The sequence below is a fragment of the Pseudochaenichthys georgianus genome, chromosome 21 (assembly GCF_902827115.2).
Source record: "Pseudochaenichthys georgianus chromosome 21, fPseGeo1.2, whole genome shotgun sequence".
NCBI classification, from domain to species: domain Eukaryota; kingdom Metazoa; phylum Chordata; class Actinopteri; order Perciformes; family Channichthyidae; genus Pseudochaenichthys; species Pseudochaenichthys georgianus.
Window position 1 is genome coordinate 34,550,849 of NC_047523.1, and position 16,089 is coordinate 34,566,937.

General features: G+C 41.4%; 1 long non-coding RNA gene across 1 annotated transcript; it reads left to right on the forward strand.

Annotated features, from left to right (window-relative positions):
• The first annotated feature begins 13,921 nt into the window (after positions 1–13,921).
• Positions 13,922–15,357, forward strand: LOC117466385 (uncharacterized). Its single transcript, XR_011645189.1, has 3 exons — positions 13,922–14,054; positions 14,653–14,805; positions 14,971–15,357. It is a non-coding gene; the product is annotated as an uncharacterized lncRNA (long non-coding RNA).
• Positions 15,358–16,089: the final 732 nt, after the last annotated feature.

Here is a 16,089-nt window from a genome sequence, read left to right on the forward strand (position 1 = left end):
TAAACAGTAACGCAAACGACCGAATTCGTCCTCGTGGGGCTGCAGCCTGACTTTACTCGTCTGTCCAAATCAAAGTTTGATTGCTTCTCTCTTCCTTAAACCCTCTGTTCACTTGTCTATTGATCTTCCAGTCTGATATGTTTGCTTAATACTTTACTAAGGTGTTAGGAAGAATGTCAGCACTGCCCTCAGCCCTCACAGGCAGCGATGGTAATTGGACATTCTGGATGAATGTGGGCAGTAAGTTTTATTGCAAACGGCCCATTAGATCAGAGGACTTTAACCTTTTTGACTGCCATTCTCACCAGTTTTCCTGCTCCATGTGAGCAATGTGTGAGCAATGTGTGAGCACCGCTTCCAGGTAAATAACACTAAGGGTCTACAGCTCGGAGAGGAGGTACATTATACGGAAAATATGTTAACATGCTGAATTTGGCTCATTAGCAATAAGTACAGCAGAGGCTGATGGGAACATCATTAGGTCAGCAGATTTTAAAGGGGACCTATCATGCAAAATGCACTTTTTGATGTATTTTATACATGTGTCCCCAGTGTGTCAAGGAACTCACAAAGTGTCAGAAAAGAAAACCCTCTCTCTTTTCTTCCATACCCAAATCTCTAAAAACAGGGGTACAACGGAGCTGATCCAGATTTACGTCCGGTATGACGTCTATATTAGGTAATATCGTACATGCGGACCCACGGCACTATCAGAAACGTTGCTATCAGACACAATGCCTGACGTGTTTTGGACGTAATATGGTCTGTGTTTACATTAGCAAGCATCGCTAACACTCAGAGCCAACCTGTACTGGAGAGAGCATGTGTAAAAAAGCAGGAAATAAAAAAAGGAACTCACCATGTAGTAAACCCGCAAGAGCAAAAGCATTCGAGCTCCTACTGTTTCAGAAATAATCCTTGATTGAAATGCCTACGTGTTATATTTCTTGGAGGGCTGTCACCATTGGTGTGAAGTTGAAGGTTGAAGGCACCTAATTGGTGTGAAATGTTTTATCCTCCAGTTATTTAATGGTGAATGTGAATGTGAAGTAGAATCTTCATATCACTCCCTCCCACAACACATCAGAGACTGCACTGACTCCCCCACTTTCAAAACACTGACCAAAACACACCTCTTCAGACTGGCTTTTAATCTGTGAATTATGCTGTATTGCTGTTTTAATAACTTTTAAATTCTATTTTATCATGTTTTATCACCACTGTAAAGCGTCTTTGAGCACCTGGAAAAGCGCTTTGAAATGCAATGTATTATTATTATTATTATTATTATTATATCCCAGTGTGATAATGAGAGTTTACATCTTGAAGACGACTGAGTAGGCACACATTTAACCTGCGTTTCTCCAACAGGGCTGACATAGAGGGATATGAGGGATGTCTAAAATGCATGATCTGTTTGGTATTATGAGCAAAACACATCATAGACATGTTTTTATATATTTTTATATATCTGAGACCCATAATATTTGCCTAAAAATAGCATAACAGGATACCTTTAAAACAAAAGTATTGAATAAGGGGAAATGTTGACTTAATTGTGGTGATACATGACGATCACCAAGACATTAGGATTTATCATCTGGTGACCATCCAGTTTTAAAGCATACTTTTTAATGTTTTGTTGAGATATTATAATCAAAAGCATATACGTAAACCTCATGGATGCACTATAGAGAAAAAGGCAACAGATCCCCAAGTCGTTGAGATACATCCTCTGGGAACCATGAATGTCTTCAAGCACATTTTTACCAATCCATCTCATAGATGTTGAGGGTTGTGGCATTGGCAAAGGTCAGGAAATCACAGAAGTCATTATAGTTCGTCTTTTGTGCACCATGAGTGTCTGTGTCATATTTCATGGCAATCCATCCAGTACATGTTTAACTAAAAGCCAAATATATCAACCGGATAGTGTTAGAGGAAAGGTCAGTAAGACAGATCCTCCAGTTGAATTGACTGTCATGAGAGTTCTTTCAGTAGTTAAGGAGATATTTCAGTCTGTACACAAGTGGCGGACTGATTGACGTGAGTAAAACGCCTCTCTTTCTCCCAAGCCTTAGGATTAAAGTTGAAAGCTGATTTCCTTCTTTTAGCTGGGAGCGCCTATTTTTGTCATGCCATATTTTTGTCATGCCATATTTTCATCTTCACTTGTGTTTGGATTGTTTTCCATCCATTGGATTGTGCTCCCTCCTCTTTCCCAATGTGTGTTCCACTGGAAGACAACACTGTCTATTCATATCAATGTCGCAATCAAAAATGTAGTCATTTTAGTCTACATTACACGCAGTGGAACATGACAACAGACAAATGTGGGCTAATATAGAGGATTTATGTATTTCAATTGCATATAAAATGTCCTTCCATTTGGATTACATAGTTCTGACATTAATTGACTAATATTACATTACATTACATTGCATTTAGCTGACGCTTTTATCCAAAGCGACTTACAATAAGTACATTCGACCAGGAAGACACAACCTTGAAGAAAACAGAATCATATAAGTACATCAGGTTTCATAGAGCCAAACATTTCAAGTGCACTCAACTGGCTTTAGATAATACTTTATTAGTATATAAGTGCTCTGTTAGCAGTTCTTTGTTAATAGTTCTATCGCTCGAAGTGGAGTCGAAAGAGATGAGTTTTCAGTCTGCGCCGGAAGGTGTGTAATTTTTCTGCTGTCCTGATTTCAATGGGGAGCTCATTCCAACATTTTGGAGCCAGGATAGCAAACCGACTGTTTTTGCTGATGGGAACTTGGGTCCCCCTCGCAGTGCAGGTGCAGCGAGCTGTTTGGCTGATGCAGAGCGTAGTGCACGCACTGGGGTGTACAGTTTAACCATGTCCTGGATGTAGGAAGGGCCAGATCCATTCGCAGCATGGTACGCAAGTACCAGTGTCTTGAAGTGGATTCTAGTAGTTACCGGAAGCCAGTGGAGGGATCGGGGGAGCGGCGTGGTGTGGGAAAATGTTGGAAGGTTGAAGACCAGACGAGCCGCTGCATTCTGGATGAGCTGCAGAGGTCGGATAGCACATGCAGGTAGACCAGCCAGGAGGGAGTTGCAGTAGTCTAGGCGTGAGATGACGAGAGCCTGGAACAGAACCTGTGTTGTTTTCTGGGTCAGCTGGGGACGTATCCTCCTGATGTTGTAAAGCGTGTATCTGCAGCAGCTGGTTGTAGCAGCGATGTTTGCAGTGAAGGACAGGTTGTTATCTAGGATCACACCCAGATTCCTTGCAGTCTGAGTCGGGGAAACAACAGAGGCGCCGATGTTGATTGTCAGGTCAAGAGTGGGACAATCTTTTCCCGGAAGAAAAAGCAGTTCAGTCTTGTCGAGGTTGAGCTTGAGGTGATGATCAGACATCCACTGAGAGATGTCAGCTAGACAAGCAGAGATGCGTGTGACGACCTGGGTCTCTGAGCGGGGAAAGGACAGGATTAATTGGGTGTCGTCAGCGTAGCAGTGGTATGAAAAACCATGCGGGCTAATGACAGATCCAAGCGAGTTTGTGTACAAGGAGAAGAGGACCAAGAACAGAGCCCTGAGGGACCCCTGTAGTTAATTGACAAGGGTCGGACTCGGACCCTCTCCAAGTTACCCTGTAGGTGCGGTCTTTGAGAGTGCGAAGGAGGATGTGATGGTTCACCGTGTCGAATGCAGCAGACAGGTCCAACAGGATGATGACAGAGGAGAGGGATGCTGCTTCGGTAGTGTGCAGTTCCTCAGAGACAGCAAGGAGGGCAGTTTCTGTGGAGTGACCTGCCTTGAAACCAGACTGGTGCGGATCCAGAAGGTTGTTCTGATGGAGATAACAGAGGGTTTACTCTTGCCTCCTTGAGACTGTTTGGAAAGTGACCAGAAGTTAGAGAAGTGTTGATGAAATGAGTGAGAAACGGTAGAATATCAGGAGCGATAGTCTGAAGGAGGAAATAAACTCAGATACATAACGGTACGTCCACACAACAGCTTTAGACTAATCTTCCACCGCTTCCAACGCTTCTCTGCCCATTGACTTTGAATGGGGATGACGTCACTTTGCCTTCGCCGAACTGCATTGTGGGGGAGCGAAGCGAAGATTTCCAGGATGTCCAGGATTCAAAAGTTGAGCAATGTTCAACTTTTGAAGCTGAGCTGGAAGCGTCAGCCAATCAAACACGTTGATGCAAATCTGACGGTAGAAGCGCTAGCCAATCAAACCGCGTGTAAGCAGGGAGAACCAGACCGCAGTTCATTTCCTCATATTCCAAACGAGAAATTACGGTAGCAAATCACCCGGTTCTTTACGACCAGAACTATTAACGGGATACAAACCGGAGGAACCAGGCATGGAGGGAGGTGGCAGAGACAGTGGGTGAAACTGGTAGGTTTTCGCCTGTTTGGGGAGTTTATATATATATATATATATTGCTCGCATAAAATCCCCGGGCTTTTTTGCTTTGTATGTCGGGGGCGGGAGATTCATGTGATTGGTTGTTGGTCGCATTGCTCGCAAAAAATCCCCAAGCTGTCAGACACGCCCAGCTCCAAGATTTTCAAGATTTTTGAAAAGCTGCTGTGTGGACGTACCATAATAACTATGTCTAAACCTTATTATCAATACATTCAATGTGTTTCAAATACATTAGAACCAGGCTTATGTATTCGATCTAAATAAAGCCTATGCATTTTAAATTCATAATATCCAGGTTTATGTAATACATATTATTTGGTGCAGTAATTTAATAATGCATAAAATGAGTTACTATACTAACATGTACTCCACTTTTTGTGGGTGTAATACTGTGGCTACTTTTCATTTCAGTTTTCATGCAACCTGTTTTCTCCCACAACACAAAAGCAATCCCAAACAGGCGAAGGACACAAAAATAACTGTGGTCCCGTGGAGGACGAGTGGATCTTCAGGAGTCCCTACCCAGGAGATGCAGGAGCTGGTTGTCTCTGGAAGGCACTCTCTGAAGAATCACAAGTATGCTTCATCTCCCTTTGATGTCTTTCTGTGATGAGATATAAACCCTGATGGCAATAACAGACCTCTTTGAACAATAAAAAAATCGAATCTCAGCGTAACAACACCAAAGGCACGGAGAGGCAGTGCTTTTGTAAACAAGCTGTTCCCTCGAGTGGATGAGGCAGCATCTGCAGGGTCGCTGATGCTGAGCGGGATTACAAACTGTCCTGTACCACAGCATCTCATTGTTTCCTTATCAGGAGGAATATTTCACGAGCATGATGGTATGTGTCTTTAATGTACATATTATCCTTGCATTATGATTACACTTTAAGCTGGAATGTGCCAGTGTTGCCATGTGAAGGACCCTTGTTGGTTCCTAAAATGTCTTTTTAATGCATTTCTTAATACAACAAATTATATACAAATAATAGTAAAACAAATAAATGATAATATTAAATTGTAATAATATTGCAAATAATACTCATAATTATATCAATAACAGCTACAATTATAACGTATTTTATTTTATTAATATTTTATTTTATTAAATGTAATTGACTGTTTTATCAAAAAGAAACCCAGATGTATGCACTTTCACACACATATTTGAAGTCAAATACAGTATTTAGGCGAAAGAAATGTACATGACGACACATACTTAAATATGTTATCTTTAAAAAAAAAAAACATAGTTTACTGAAGAAACATTGTGAGTTATTTGTAGCAAATGAAGATGACTAAGGTGTAATTACAGATAAGCTTGAGTTGAGAACTGGACCAGAAAGAGTCTTGAAGTATCTGTTGTCATGGTAATTTAGCTGAAGTTTCTTTGTGGCACTCAACATTATGGAAATGAGTCAGATGCTCTGACACAGGACGAGTCGCTTCACTGGGTTTCTGCTGGAGGATCACTCCCCGGGTACACTGTGCACATAAGGTATGAAATACACTGCAGGAGGATTAACCCTTTGATTCAGTGTTTGCTTCTCATCATCATCATCATCATCATCATCATCATCATCATCATCATCATCATCATCATCATCATCATCATCATCATCATCATCATCATCATCATCATCATCATCATCATCATCATCATTATTTAAATTCAATCCTCAGATAAAATGGAGATGTTTGAAATTAGCCACCCTGGTAATACATAGGAAGCTTCAGAATAGATGCCTAGACATTAAACATATAAATATTAACATGACAATAATAACTGTATTTAACATCTTTCTTCCAGGATGCAGCCTTTAACAGAAGAGTTGTATCACAATACAATAAAACATGAACAATGTTACCAGTTAAAACAGCCTAAAGCCATAAGAATGGAATCATACAAAATTAAAAAAGCCACAAAAAAACATATCCAGAAAAGCATAAATATATATATAAACATGAGCGAACATTTAAAGACCTCAGCTTGCTCTATGCGGAAAACCTGAATTGTATTGATTTGGAAAAAGGCTCACAGCTCAAGCATCATTGATTGGTTGAGACGGATGCTGTCAGGCCTCCCATTGGAGGAGATATCCTATATATTAATAGCTAGACAGCATGAATTTGAGATTGTATGGAGGCCCTTCATTGCTTATGCAAAGGATCTAATATATCTAATGTTCAAAAGGATGAATGGATGCGTTATCGGTGCAGTTCCTGAGATTGTGTAATTGTGTGTCTTTTATTTTCTACATAATGTTTTCAAAAGATGTCCTTGTATTATACAGATGAAGCATGTTTATTGTTGTTTATCTTGTTTTGTATTGTTGTATACATGTTCAAATAAACTATAAGAAGACAAATGAAAAAGGCATGTCTTTAATTTACTTTAATTCTAAGGGAGTTTTCTATTCTATGATCCAAGGTAACATAATAATAACAACAATACATTATATTTATATAGCGCCTTTCAAGGGACCCAAGGTCGCTGTACATGGTGGACAAACAAAACAAACAGACAATCAAAGGGCAAACAAAAAATAAAGGAAGCCGGGGGACCAAGAAAAGGCTGGGGCCCGAAGGCCAGGGTGAACAGGTGTGTTTTTAGTGATGATTTGAAGATGTCCAGCGAGGCAGCATTACGGATCTCGGCAAGTGCATTCCAGAGGGTGGGGGCCGCAACACTGAACGCCCTGTCACCAACAGTTCGGAGGCGAGAGCGGGGGATGGAGAGCAGGCCCGTGTCTGAGGACCGCAGACTCCGAGAAGGGGTGTAGGGATGGAGGAGGTCCGATAAGTACTGGAGGGCGAGGGTTTGGAGGGACTTGTACATGAGGAGGAGTGTTTTGTACTGAATCCGGGACTTGACCGGCAGCCAGTGGAGGTGGATGAGGGTGGGGGTGATGTGTTGCCATGGCTTGGTGCGGGTGAGAAGCCTGGCGGCAGAGTTCTGGACGTATTGGAGCCTGTCCAGGGTTTTGCTGGGAACCCCGGACAGGACTCCATTGCAGTAGTCCAGACGGGATGTGATGAAGGCGTGTGTCTGGCAATGTTTTTGAGATGGTAAGATACAATAAACACAGATACATTATATGGGAAAATAATGGTAAATATAAATGCAATACAGATTAAAGAGTCCACAGACATTAAGCATATACAACCTCTGACATATTTGCTTAACACGTGGTGCTTTAAGCAACAATGGATTGACAGTGAGAGTACATTTGAAGAGCATAACAAGCTAGCAAAGTGGCGGCTTGAATAAAGCTTTTAAAATACAATCTGAAATCAGGTGGATAACATTCACTTCACACTAACTGCTTATTTTATCTGATGATGACAGTCAGAGATGTTGACGCTTTGATAATATTTTTAATATTTTATTAAACATGTTTTCCTTTTGTACTAAACATGCATCCATCAAAGTACAGTTGTTTTCTGAGGGTTTAAGAGGCTTTTACTATTGTTTTTAATTATTAATGGCTGCTTTGATGCATTTTGGAATCCTTTTACCTTGTATTCCTTTCATTTCAGTGTTGTATGTTTCAATGTCATTGCGCCTATGTGGAAATGTAATATTTCTTACTAACTTGAGGAAACAATAGAGGGCGATTGTGTTAAAGAAAGCTAACACCTTTAATGTTCGCACCAAAGAAAGGTTGAAGGATGTACTGTATGATGCAATGATGTTTCAGACCTTTTGAATGTCGCCGACATCTGCGATTTGTTCAGCGTATCAGTGAAGTGAAACGAAATGGCAATTCAGTCAGCCAGTCGGTCTGAAATGCTTTTGAAATAAGTGGTTGGCATTGGTTTGAATGAATTATTCAATGAAAAACAGACTCACATTTATACTTTTCAAATGTGTTTTTTTCAAACGTAAAAATAGGGTTGGGCCTCAATTATTAAGCATTTTAAAATAATCAAATTCTTCTGTTATCTGTTGATCAAACCAGTTGGATATCACTGTATCCACCAGCATTTTAAGATGAAACTCAGTATAAGGAAGTGTCATGTGTTTTTATGACATCCTGGTGCATTACATGTACTGTATAGAAAATGCCTACATCGCAGGCACAAATAGAGATTAATTTCATTGTGTTACTGTGATCTAATAGAGGGATTTGTTGCAGCGCTCAGCACTCGCAGCATTCAGTGAGAATGATGAGTGCCAAGAGTGCAGCTCTGCAGCTCACTGCCAGCTGTAACTGTGTCACAGCCACTTGCTATGTCAACAGGCCTCCTTCCATCATCAATATTTATCAGAGAATCTGCACACCAAGGGGAGCACCGCACCCCTCATATTACACCCAGCTCATGCGTCTACATACTGTTACTTTGTTAGAGGAGTCTCCTGCATGCTGGGTGTACAGAGACGCTCTCCTCTCCCCCAACTGAGGACAATTTGTCAAATTGCCAGGCAGGGCCAAATAATAACAGATTTTATCTCGATGGATTAGCTTGTCTTGGCAGAACAGACCGGAACAGATTCTGGTCGACATTTTTGAAACATCTAAACAAATTACTTATTCTTACAATGACATGGTGATATGTCCAAATGTTATTTGTAATAATAATACCAATAAAGCTTTATATATAGTATACAGCACTTTTCATACAGCTCAAAGTTATAGAATAGAATTCCTTTATTGTCATCGCACCAGGTACAACGAAATTTAAAAAAGCAATCCTCGCAGTGCATTTCCACATAAAACGAATACATATATTATCTATATAAACATATACACATTAAACATGCTCACACATCCATACATGCCCGCACATTATTTAAATACAGTTTACAATATATAAAAAAACAACACAGGGATGATATTTTGCATCTCTGATGTCGATCAGTTCATAAGTTAATACAACTATTAAAAAGTAGTGCAGTTGGAAGTTGTAACTGTTCAGTTCAGCGTTTGACAGTGTTCAGTTCTCGTATGGCTCTGGGGTAAAAACTGTTTTTCAGTCGGTTTGTTCTTGATTGAATTGACCTGTAGCGTCTACCGGAGGGCAGAAGAGCAAACAGTTAAAAGTAAACGACAAGAAATTCCCCTCAGATTATTTGTTAAGAACTTTAAAAGGTACATGCAGCAAAATATAACATTTTATCAGGTTAATAGACACAAGGAGGTGAAATGTATGATAATACAAATCAAATAAAAATAAATGATGGTTTCTCTCTGACAGATAAGACATAAAATATAAAATGTAAATTATATGATGTAATGATTGACCGACACCTTGGTTTCAGTCTAATTACTGGATGCTTAATATGTGAAGGTTGATTACATGTGTTGTCCAGTTACAGTTTTATATATACCTATTAAGGATACCTAAGTTTAGTTAGCCGACTGCTGGTGGTAGCTTAATATATTTCAATCAGGAGAGACTTCATTTTGTTTAAAGAACATTTATTGCCACATGCCATATGATAAATGTTAAGTCTTTGGAAATGCAGGCATAGGAAACACCCCCGGGGTCTAGACACTGGTGGGGATGCTGAAGATCTGGATTTGATGAGGAGATGGGATGAAGAGGAGGTATGATGAGGTCCTTGGATTAGCTCTCCTGGCACTGGATATGATGAAAGGAGGTGGATGGGGAGGAGGCGGGCGGCAGCATGAAAACCTGAAATCACAGCTGACTGCAGGAGAGAGGAGAACCATTTTAAAGTGTGGCTGCAGCACGGTGATTGACTGCTGGAGATTGAGGTGAAATGTAATAGGTTAAAAAGAAAGCCTGTGATGAGCTGATTATATGCAGCTGCAGAGTGAATGTATACCCAGTCTTCCTGAAAGAACTTGCGCTGAGCTTCGTTTCATATAGACAATAAAGGAGGGTATTATAAGTAGTCAGAGGCTCTTTGTGTGGGTCCCCTCTGGCTAATGTAATGCAATGTGTTCAAGTGTGCTAGGAGAAATACATTTAACCGTCTTGGCAACATTTACCAGTGGGATCAGTTTAAAATAAAATAAATAAAAACATCCATCACTGACAAATAGAGCAGACAAGGCTACATATAGTACTCTGTATGTAAAAGTTGATTTAATGTGTGGGGGTTTCTTAGCTGACATTGAATGGTACACAATTAGAATGGTGCAGATTATATATTTTATACTGTTTCTATTATTTTATTTAATCATGTACTGTTAATGTGACATTAAAAATGTAAGATACTTTCTTTTAGATATTGTATTAGTATTCACAGAAAATCTGAAATGAGCAAAATAGGGCCCATTTAATTTGTTTTGCATTTTTAAGAGTTCAGGGGTTCATCTCACCTTCGCTATCCAGTCCATTACTTTAGCGAAACTGTACTTCCCTGTGTCCTCCATGAACTGGATTTGTGATCGCTGTCAGGCTGAATTCAACCAGCTCTGTCCATGTGCTAAGAGTCTTGGAAGAACCTGGCACTGCTGCACCAATGAGCAGATGTCTGTGAGAATAAATTGGCTGGAGAAAGTTTTTCCGGCACCTGTTCCATCCATGCTGGTAAGAGACATCAGACAAAGTGTACAGACATACATTTGCAACAGTGACATACTCTCAAGATGGGATGATGTAGCTAGCAATGTGGGTTGAGGTTTCCGTGTTGTGACTCGAAACTTTATCAATCACAAAAAATAACAAACCTGTTTGCATTTCTGGGTCGAGACCAGGGGGGTATAGGCCTACTACGAAGCACGATTTTCGCTTATCCGGCTAAATTCAGGGAAAACTCCGGCTTTCCGGTCCTACGAAGCTGGTTCTCTTTTTAGCAGGCTAGATCTCCATGGTAACTTATGCTTAGCGGCTAACCTGGTCGGGTCCAGGGGGGTATACTACGAAGCAGGATTTTTGTTTAGCAAGATAACTTCTGGGATTTCCGGTACTACGAAGCTGGTTCACTTTTTAGCGGGCTTGATCTCCATGGTGACTTATCCTGGAACCTAGTCTGTGCTCCGAAGCAGGATATGTTCCAGGATAAGAGATCAACTCAGCGAAAGCACCGCCTGCTGACCAATCAGAGCTCAGTGTGTGGAGGAAATACAGTTTAAACTGCGGTTGCAGGAAAGACGGCCGGCCAAAATCATCGACTGTGTGAACGTGAAAATGAATAGAATATCCCCTCCCATCTTCAGAGCAATCGGACTATTATAACTATCATTATACTATTATGTTAAGAAAGCTTGATTAAATATCTGCCACAACATAAGTAACCAGATCAAAGTAAAATTACGTTGCCTACAGTCCGCGGCACTGTGAGTGCAGATGTCGATGTGTCCCATTATCATTCATATCACATCATATCACATGCATCATAATGTATCATATATTTCCTTATCTGAGTCAGTTGAGCCGTATCTGGCTGTGCAATACTCACAGTGTCACATACTGTATGCAGAAGTATTATTTTAAGCAACACATTAAGTTGACGAAACACTCGAGTCAAATGTAATTAAAGTCAGATCTACTCGTGTCTTGGACGGCCGTGCAGTGATATCATAAACCTGTTAATGTACGCATTCAAACACTTGTTCTTTTACCAGCTGTATTCACCTTGCAGGTGCAGCTATGTGGCTTTTATCCTGGATAAAGTGTTTAAGTCATGGTTTAACTTCTTCATATGTCTAATATTATAGTTGACTTTTCATTCAGGAAGTATGACGCTGTGCTGTCAGTACGCTTCTCCATGTTTGTGATTGGTCGAATGCTCCAAATACCACCCCTTTCATGTGAACGCGCACCTACTGTAACTACACTGAACAAAAATATAAATGCAACACTTTTATTTTTGCTCCCATTTTTCATGAGATGAACTCAAAGATCTAAAACATTTTCTATATACACAAAATAACCATTTATCTCAAATATTGTTCACAAATCTGAAACAATCTGTGATAGTGAGCACTTCTCCTTTGCCGAGATAATCCATCCCACCTCACAGGTGTGGCATATCAAGATGCTGATTAGACAGCATGATTATTGCACAGGTGTGCCTTAGGCTGGCCACAATAAAAGGCCACTCTGAAACGTGCAGTTTTGCTTTATTGGGGGGGTCTGGGGGGGTCCGAAAACCAGTCAGTATCTGGTGTGAGGGGTAGGATTAGGGTTAGGGGTAGGGGTAGGGTTAGGTTGGGGAAGAGCGCAGGGCTCTGGAGGAGATAGGTGTTTAAAAAAACATTAAAAACCTCCGTAAACATAAACCTTATAAAAACCCTTTTAAAAGCATCATAAAAGCTCAGTGAGGACAAGACCGTTTCAGATGAATGGTTAAAAAGTGGAGTGGAGCCGGACCACGGAACGGCGGCAGAGTATGCTTAAAAAGCAGATCTCCCCGTCCCAGGATCTGGAGGGTGGTGTGTGTGTGTGTGTGTGTGTGTGTGTGTGTGTGTGTGTGTGTGTGTGTGTGCGTGCATGCGTGTATCGATGTATCTACGTGTGTGTGCGTGTGCGGAGCTTGTCCCAATGGAATCCATAAAACACCTTAAATGATTGGGGGATCTAAAACGGCCAATTTAAAAGTGATTCCAGTTCTATTAGTACAAGCCGTGCATAGTAGTGTAAGTGCAGTTAAAACACAAATGTAATGTTGTGAATTGAGTGGCCCATGGTGGTAGTGGGGTTATGGTATGGGCAGGCGTATGTTATGGACGACGAACACAGGCCTCTCGATTCACAACATTACCCTAACCCTAACCCTAACCCTAATCCTACTGCGTCTGCCGATTTTCCGGAGAACTTTTCCCCAGGATCCCCTCAACCCAAGTTGGACTCCAGGGTGTGCCCCGTTTACTGCCTGCCTCCAAGTGTTGGCATGCCTACCTCCCCAGAGATCGATCCCCCAGGACCCCCTCAATCTAAGTTGGATTCCAGGGTGTGCCCGTGTTGTAGGACAGCTAATTATAAACACACACACTTCCCAGCATGTGTTCATATTTAAAACTCCTGTCTGACCTTAGGTCAAACAACACACACACACCCATCCACAGATCCTCAGGCCCGTGCAACAATTCTCAACCGAGAATCCTAAACCCTACCCCAACACAAAACCTAACCCTACCCCTAACCCTAATCCTACCCCTCACACCAGATACTGACTGGTTTTCGGACCCCCCCAGACCCCCCCAATAAAGCAAAAATGCACGTTTCAGAGTGGCCTTTTATTGTGGCCAGCCTAACCCCCTAAACGCACCAGGAGCGTCTGCGCCGCGTTACGGCCGCGCCGCGGCGGTCGTAAGGATCACGGCCACTCTAGTCAATGGGTGCTGTTCCACCACACGCGCCGCGTTACGGCTCAGACGCGTCCCAGAAGCGGCTCGGCGCAGCGCTTCTCTAAAATTAGGATGAATCCTATTTTTGCCGCGGCGCAGCCGTAAGGTAAGGTCGGGCAGGCAGCCCCCCCCTCGCAGGAAGTGGAAAGGTGAGCATCCGGGCCAGGCCCAGCCCGCATATATACTAATTTAGCAGACCCCCCTCCTTCATCACAACACCTCCACTACGATGCGCACAATGGACGACGAGGTGTTCATAATGGAAGTGGAGAAACACACCATTGTATACGATGTAACCAATGCTTACTACGAGGACAACATCAGAAAGGACAAGGCCTGGTTTTTAGTCGCTGCAGTTTGTGGAGTGGAAGGTAACAACTACATATTAATGTTTTAAAGTTAATTAATACTTGTAGGTACAGTACAGAGCCATTCAGTAGTTTCACATCTTGTGAAAGTCGTTAAAAAACTGTTCAGTAAACTTGCATTTCACAATAAAGTATCAAGATTATAATATTATTATATTATTATTATTTTGTATTTATATTTTTATAAATATTGTTTTTTTAACTATACTTTATCTTGTGAATTTCGCCCAGGGATCAATACAGTTGTGTTTAACTCTTTATAATGATATTATATTTTTGTATTATAGTTTGTTTTTATTCATGTGTTATAACAACTACCCAAAATACTCTCAATAATGTTTAAATACAGTATGCTGTGGTGGAAAATCTTGCATTTATAGTCAGATAAATTGTGAGGACAGACAAGAATAATTTGGCAGTCATTTGTCAGACAAAACCATTTATTATAAATTGTATTACATACACAGTAGCGCATCCTAGGCTATAGCTGAATGCTAGGCTGACCAATGAGTCCCTGGAAGCCAAGTATCTGAAGGGTAAAAAAAAGCAAAGAAAAATATGTGAAATCATGTTATTAATCTGAATCTATTCTTTGTTTCAGTCGACAAGGCAAGGCACGATGGAAGTCACTTTGGGATGCTTTTGTTAAAAACAGGAAGAAATCTCTCCCAAGTGGATCTGCAGGCGGCACGCAAAAGGGCTGGAAGTATACAGACATAATGTCCTTCCTTTTGCCCTATGTACAGCAAAGGAGGTATGTATGCACATATTTTAATTTATATAATTTTGTAATTTGTGATGATGTATTGCAAAGGGTATGAAAGACTTTATTTTAAATTACATAAATATGTTCCTATTGCATAAATTAATCCCCAGAAAAAAGGTTTTAATTGTTTTCATGTTGTTTCTTTTCATATAGTTCAAAAAGCAGCTTGAGCAATCCTTCCCCTGTAGAAGACATGGAGAGAGCATCTACACCCCTGTCATTGGAAACAGAGGAACATGCCAGGACATCATGTGGATCTCCAGCCCCACCACCTCTGGTACCCACAACCTCTGCAGAGAGGCAAAGGCCCTCTAGGTCCCGTAGCCCCAGGGATCCCATTTCCACACCAGCAGCGGCCCAGCGTTCCACACGGGACACAAGGAGGAGGCCACAGAGCACAGACCTTGGAGAGCAGCTGATATCTCTACTGCAGGAACCTCCAACTGCACCACACATGCCAGACTCAGAATTAGAGGAGTCATACTACTTTGCTCTCAGTCTTGTGCCCATGTTGCAAAGACTGGACAAAGACAGAAAACATCAGGCAAAAGTCTGTATTTTAAACACCTTCCACAACATGGAAAGAGACACCCAACACCAGCAACATTGGCAGCCCATTGACCATCCCCCCCGCCACTCAACATCCATTCACACCTCCAGGCCAGTAGCCTTTCGGCCAAGTGTACCCCAACCCCCACGCGCCCAATCAACACCTACAAGGCCATCAGACATGCTGTCCTCCAGCAGTAGCTCAGCTTGGCAGGAGTCTTTTTACGAACAATAGTTGAGCAATTGAGTTCATTGTTTTTTTTACTGTAAATAGTTACTTTTTTTGTGTTGATTGTTTATATTTGATGTTTCTGTTTAAAGTGTTGTTTGGGGTGAAATTGTTAAAAAATAAAACCTTTATTAAATTTCTGGTCAGTGATGTATTGTCTGTGAAATGGGCATTTGACCTAAGTGCAACAGCCAGTCTCTGCTTGGGTTCAATGGCAGCTCTGTAATTTGTGGATTGTCTGGTCAGTTCAGGGCCCAGGAGGGACAGCAGTTCATCCATCTGCTCTGCACATATTGGTGATGTCGTTGGCTGTCCAGCCTCAGCTCAGCCACGAGGTGATGAAAATCACCTTGTTGTCTCCTTTGCTGGTTGAGGGGGTGCACCCAAAACCGGCTCCCCCAATCCCCCCGTAGTCTTTCAAGTAGGAGAATACATGCCAGCGTTCTCCTCCGGTTTACAGGCACTGTAAATTATATATATATAGAATAATTATG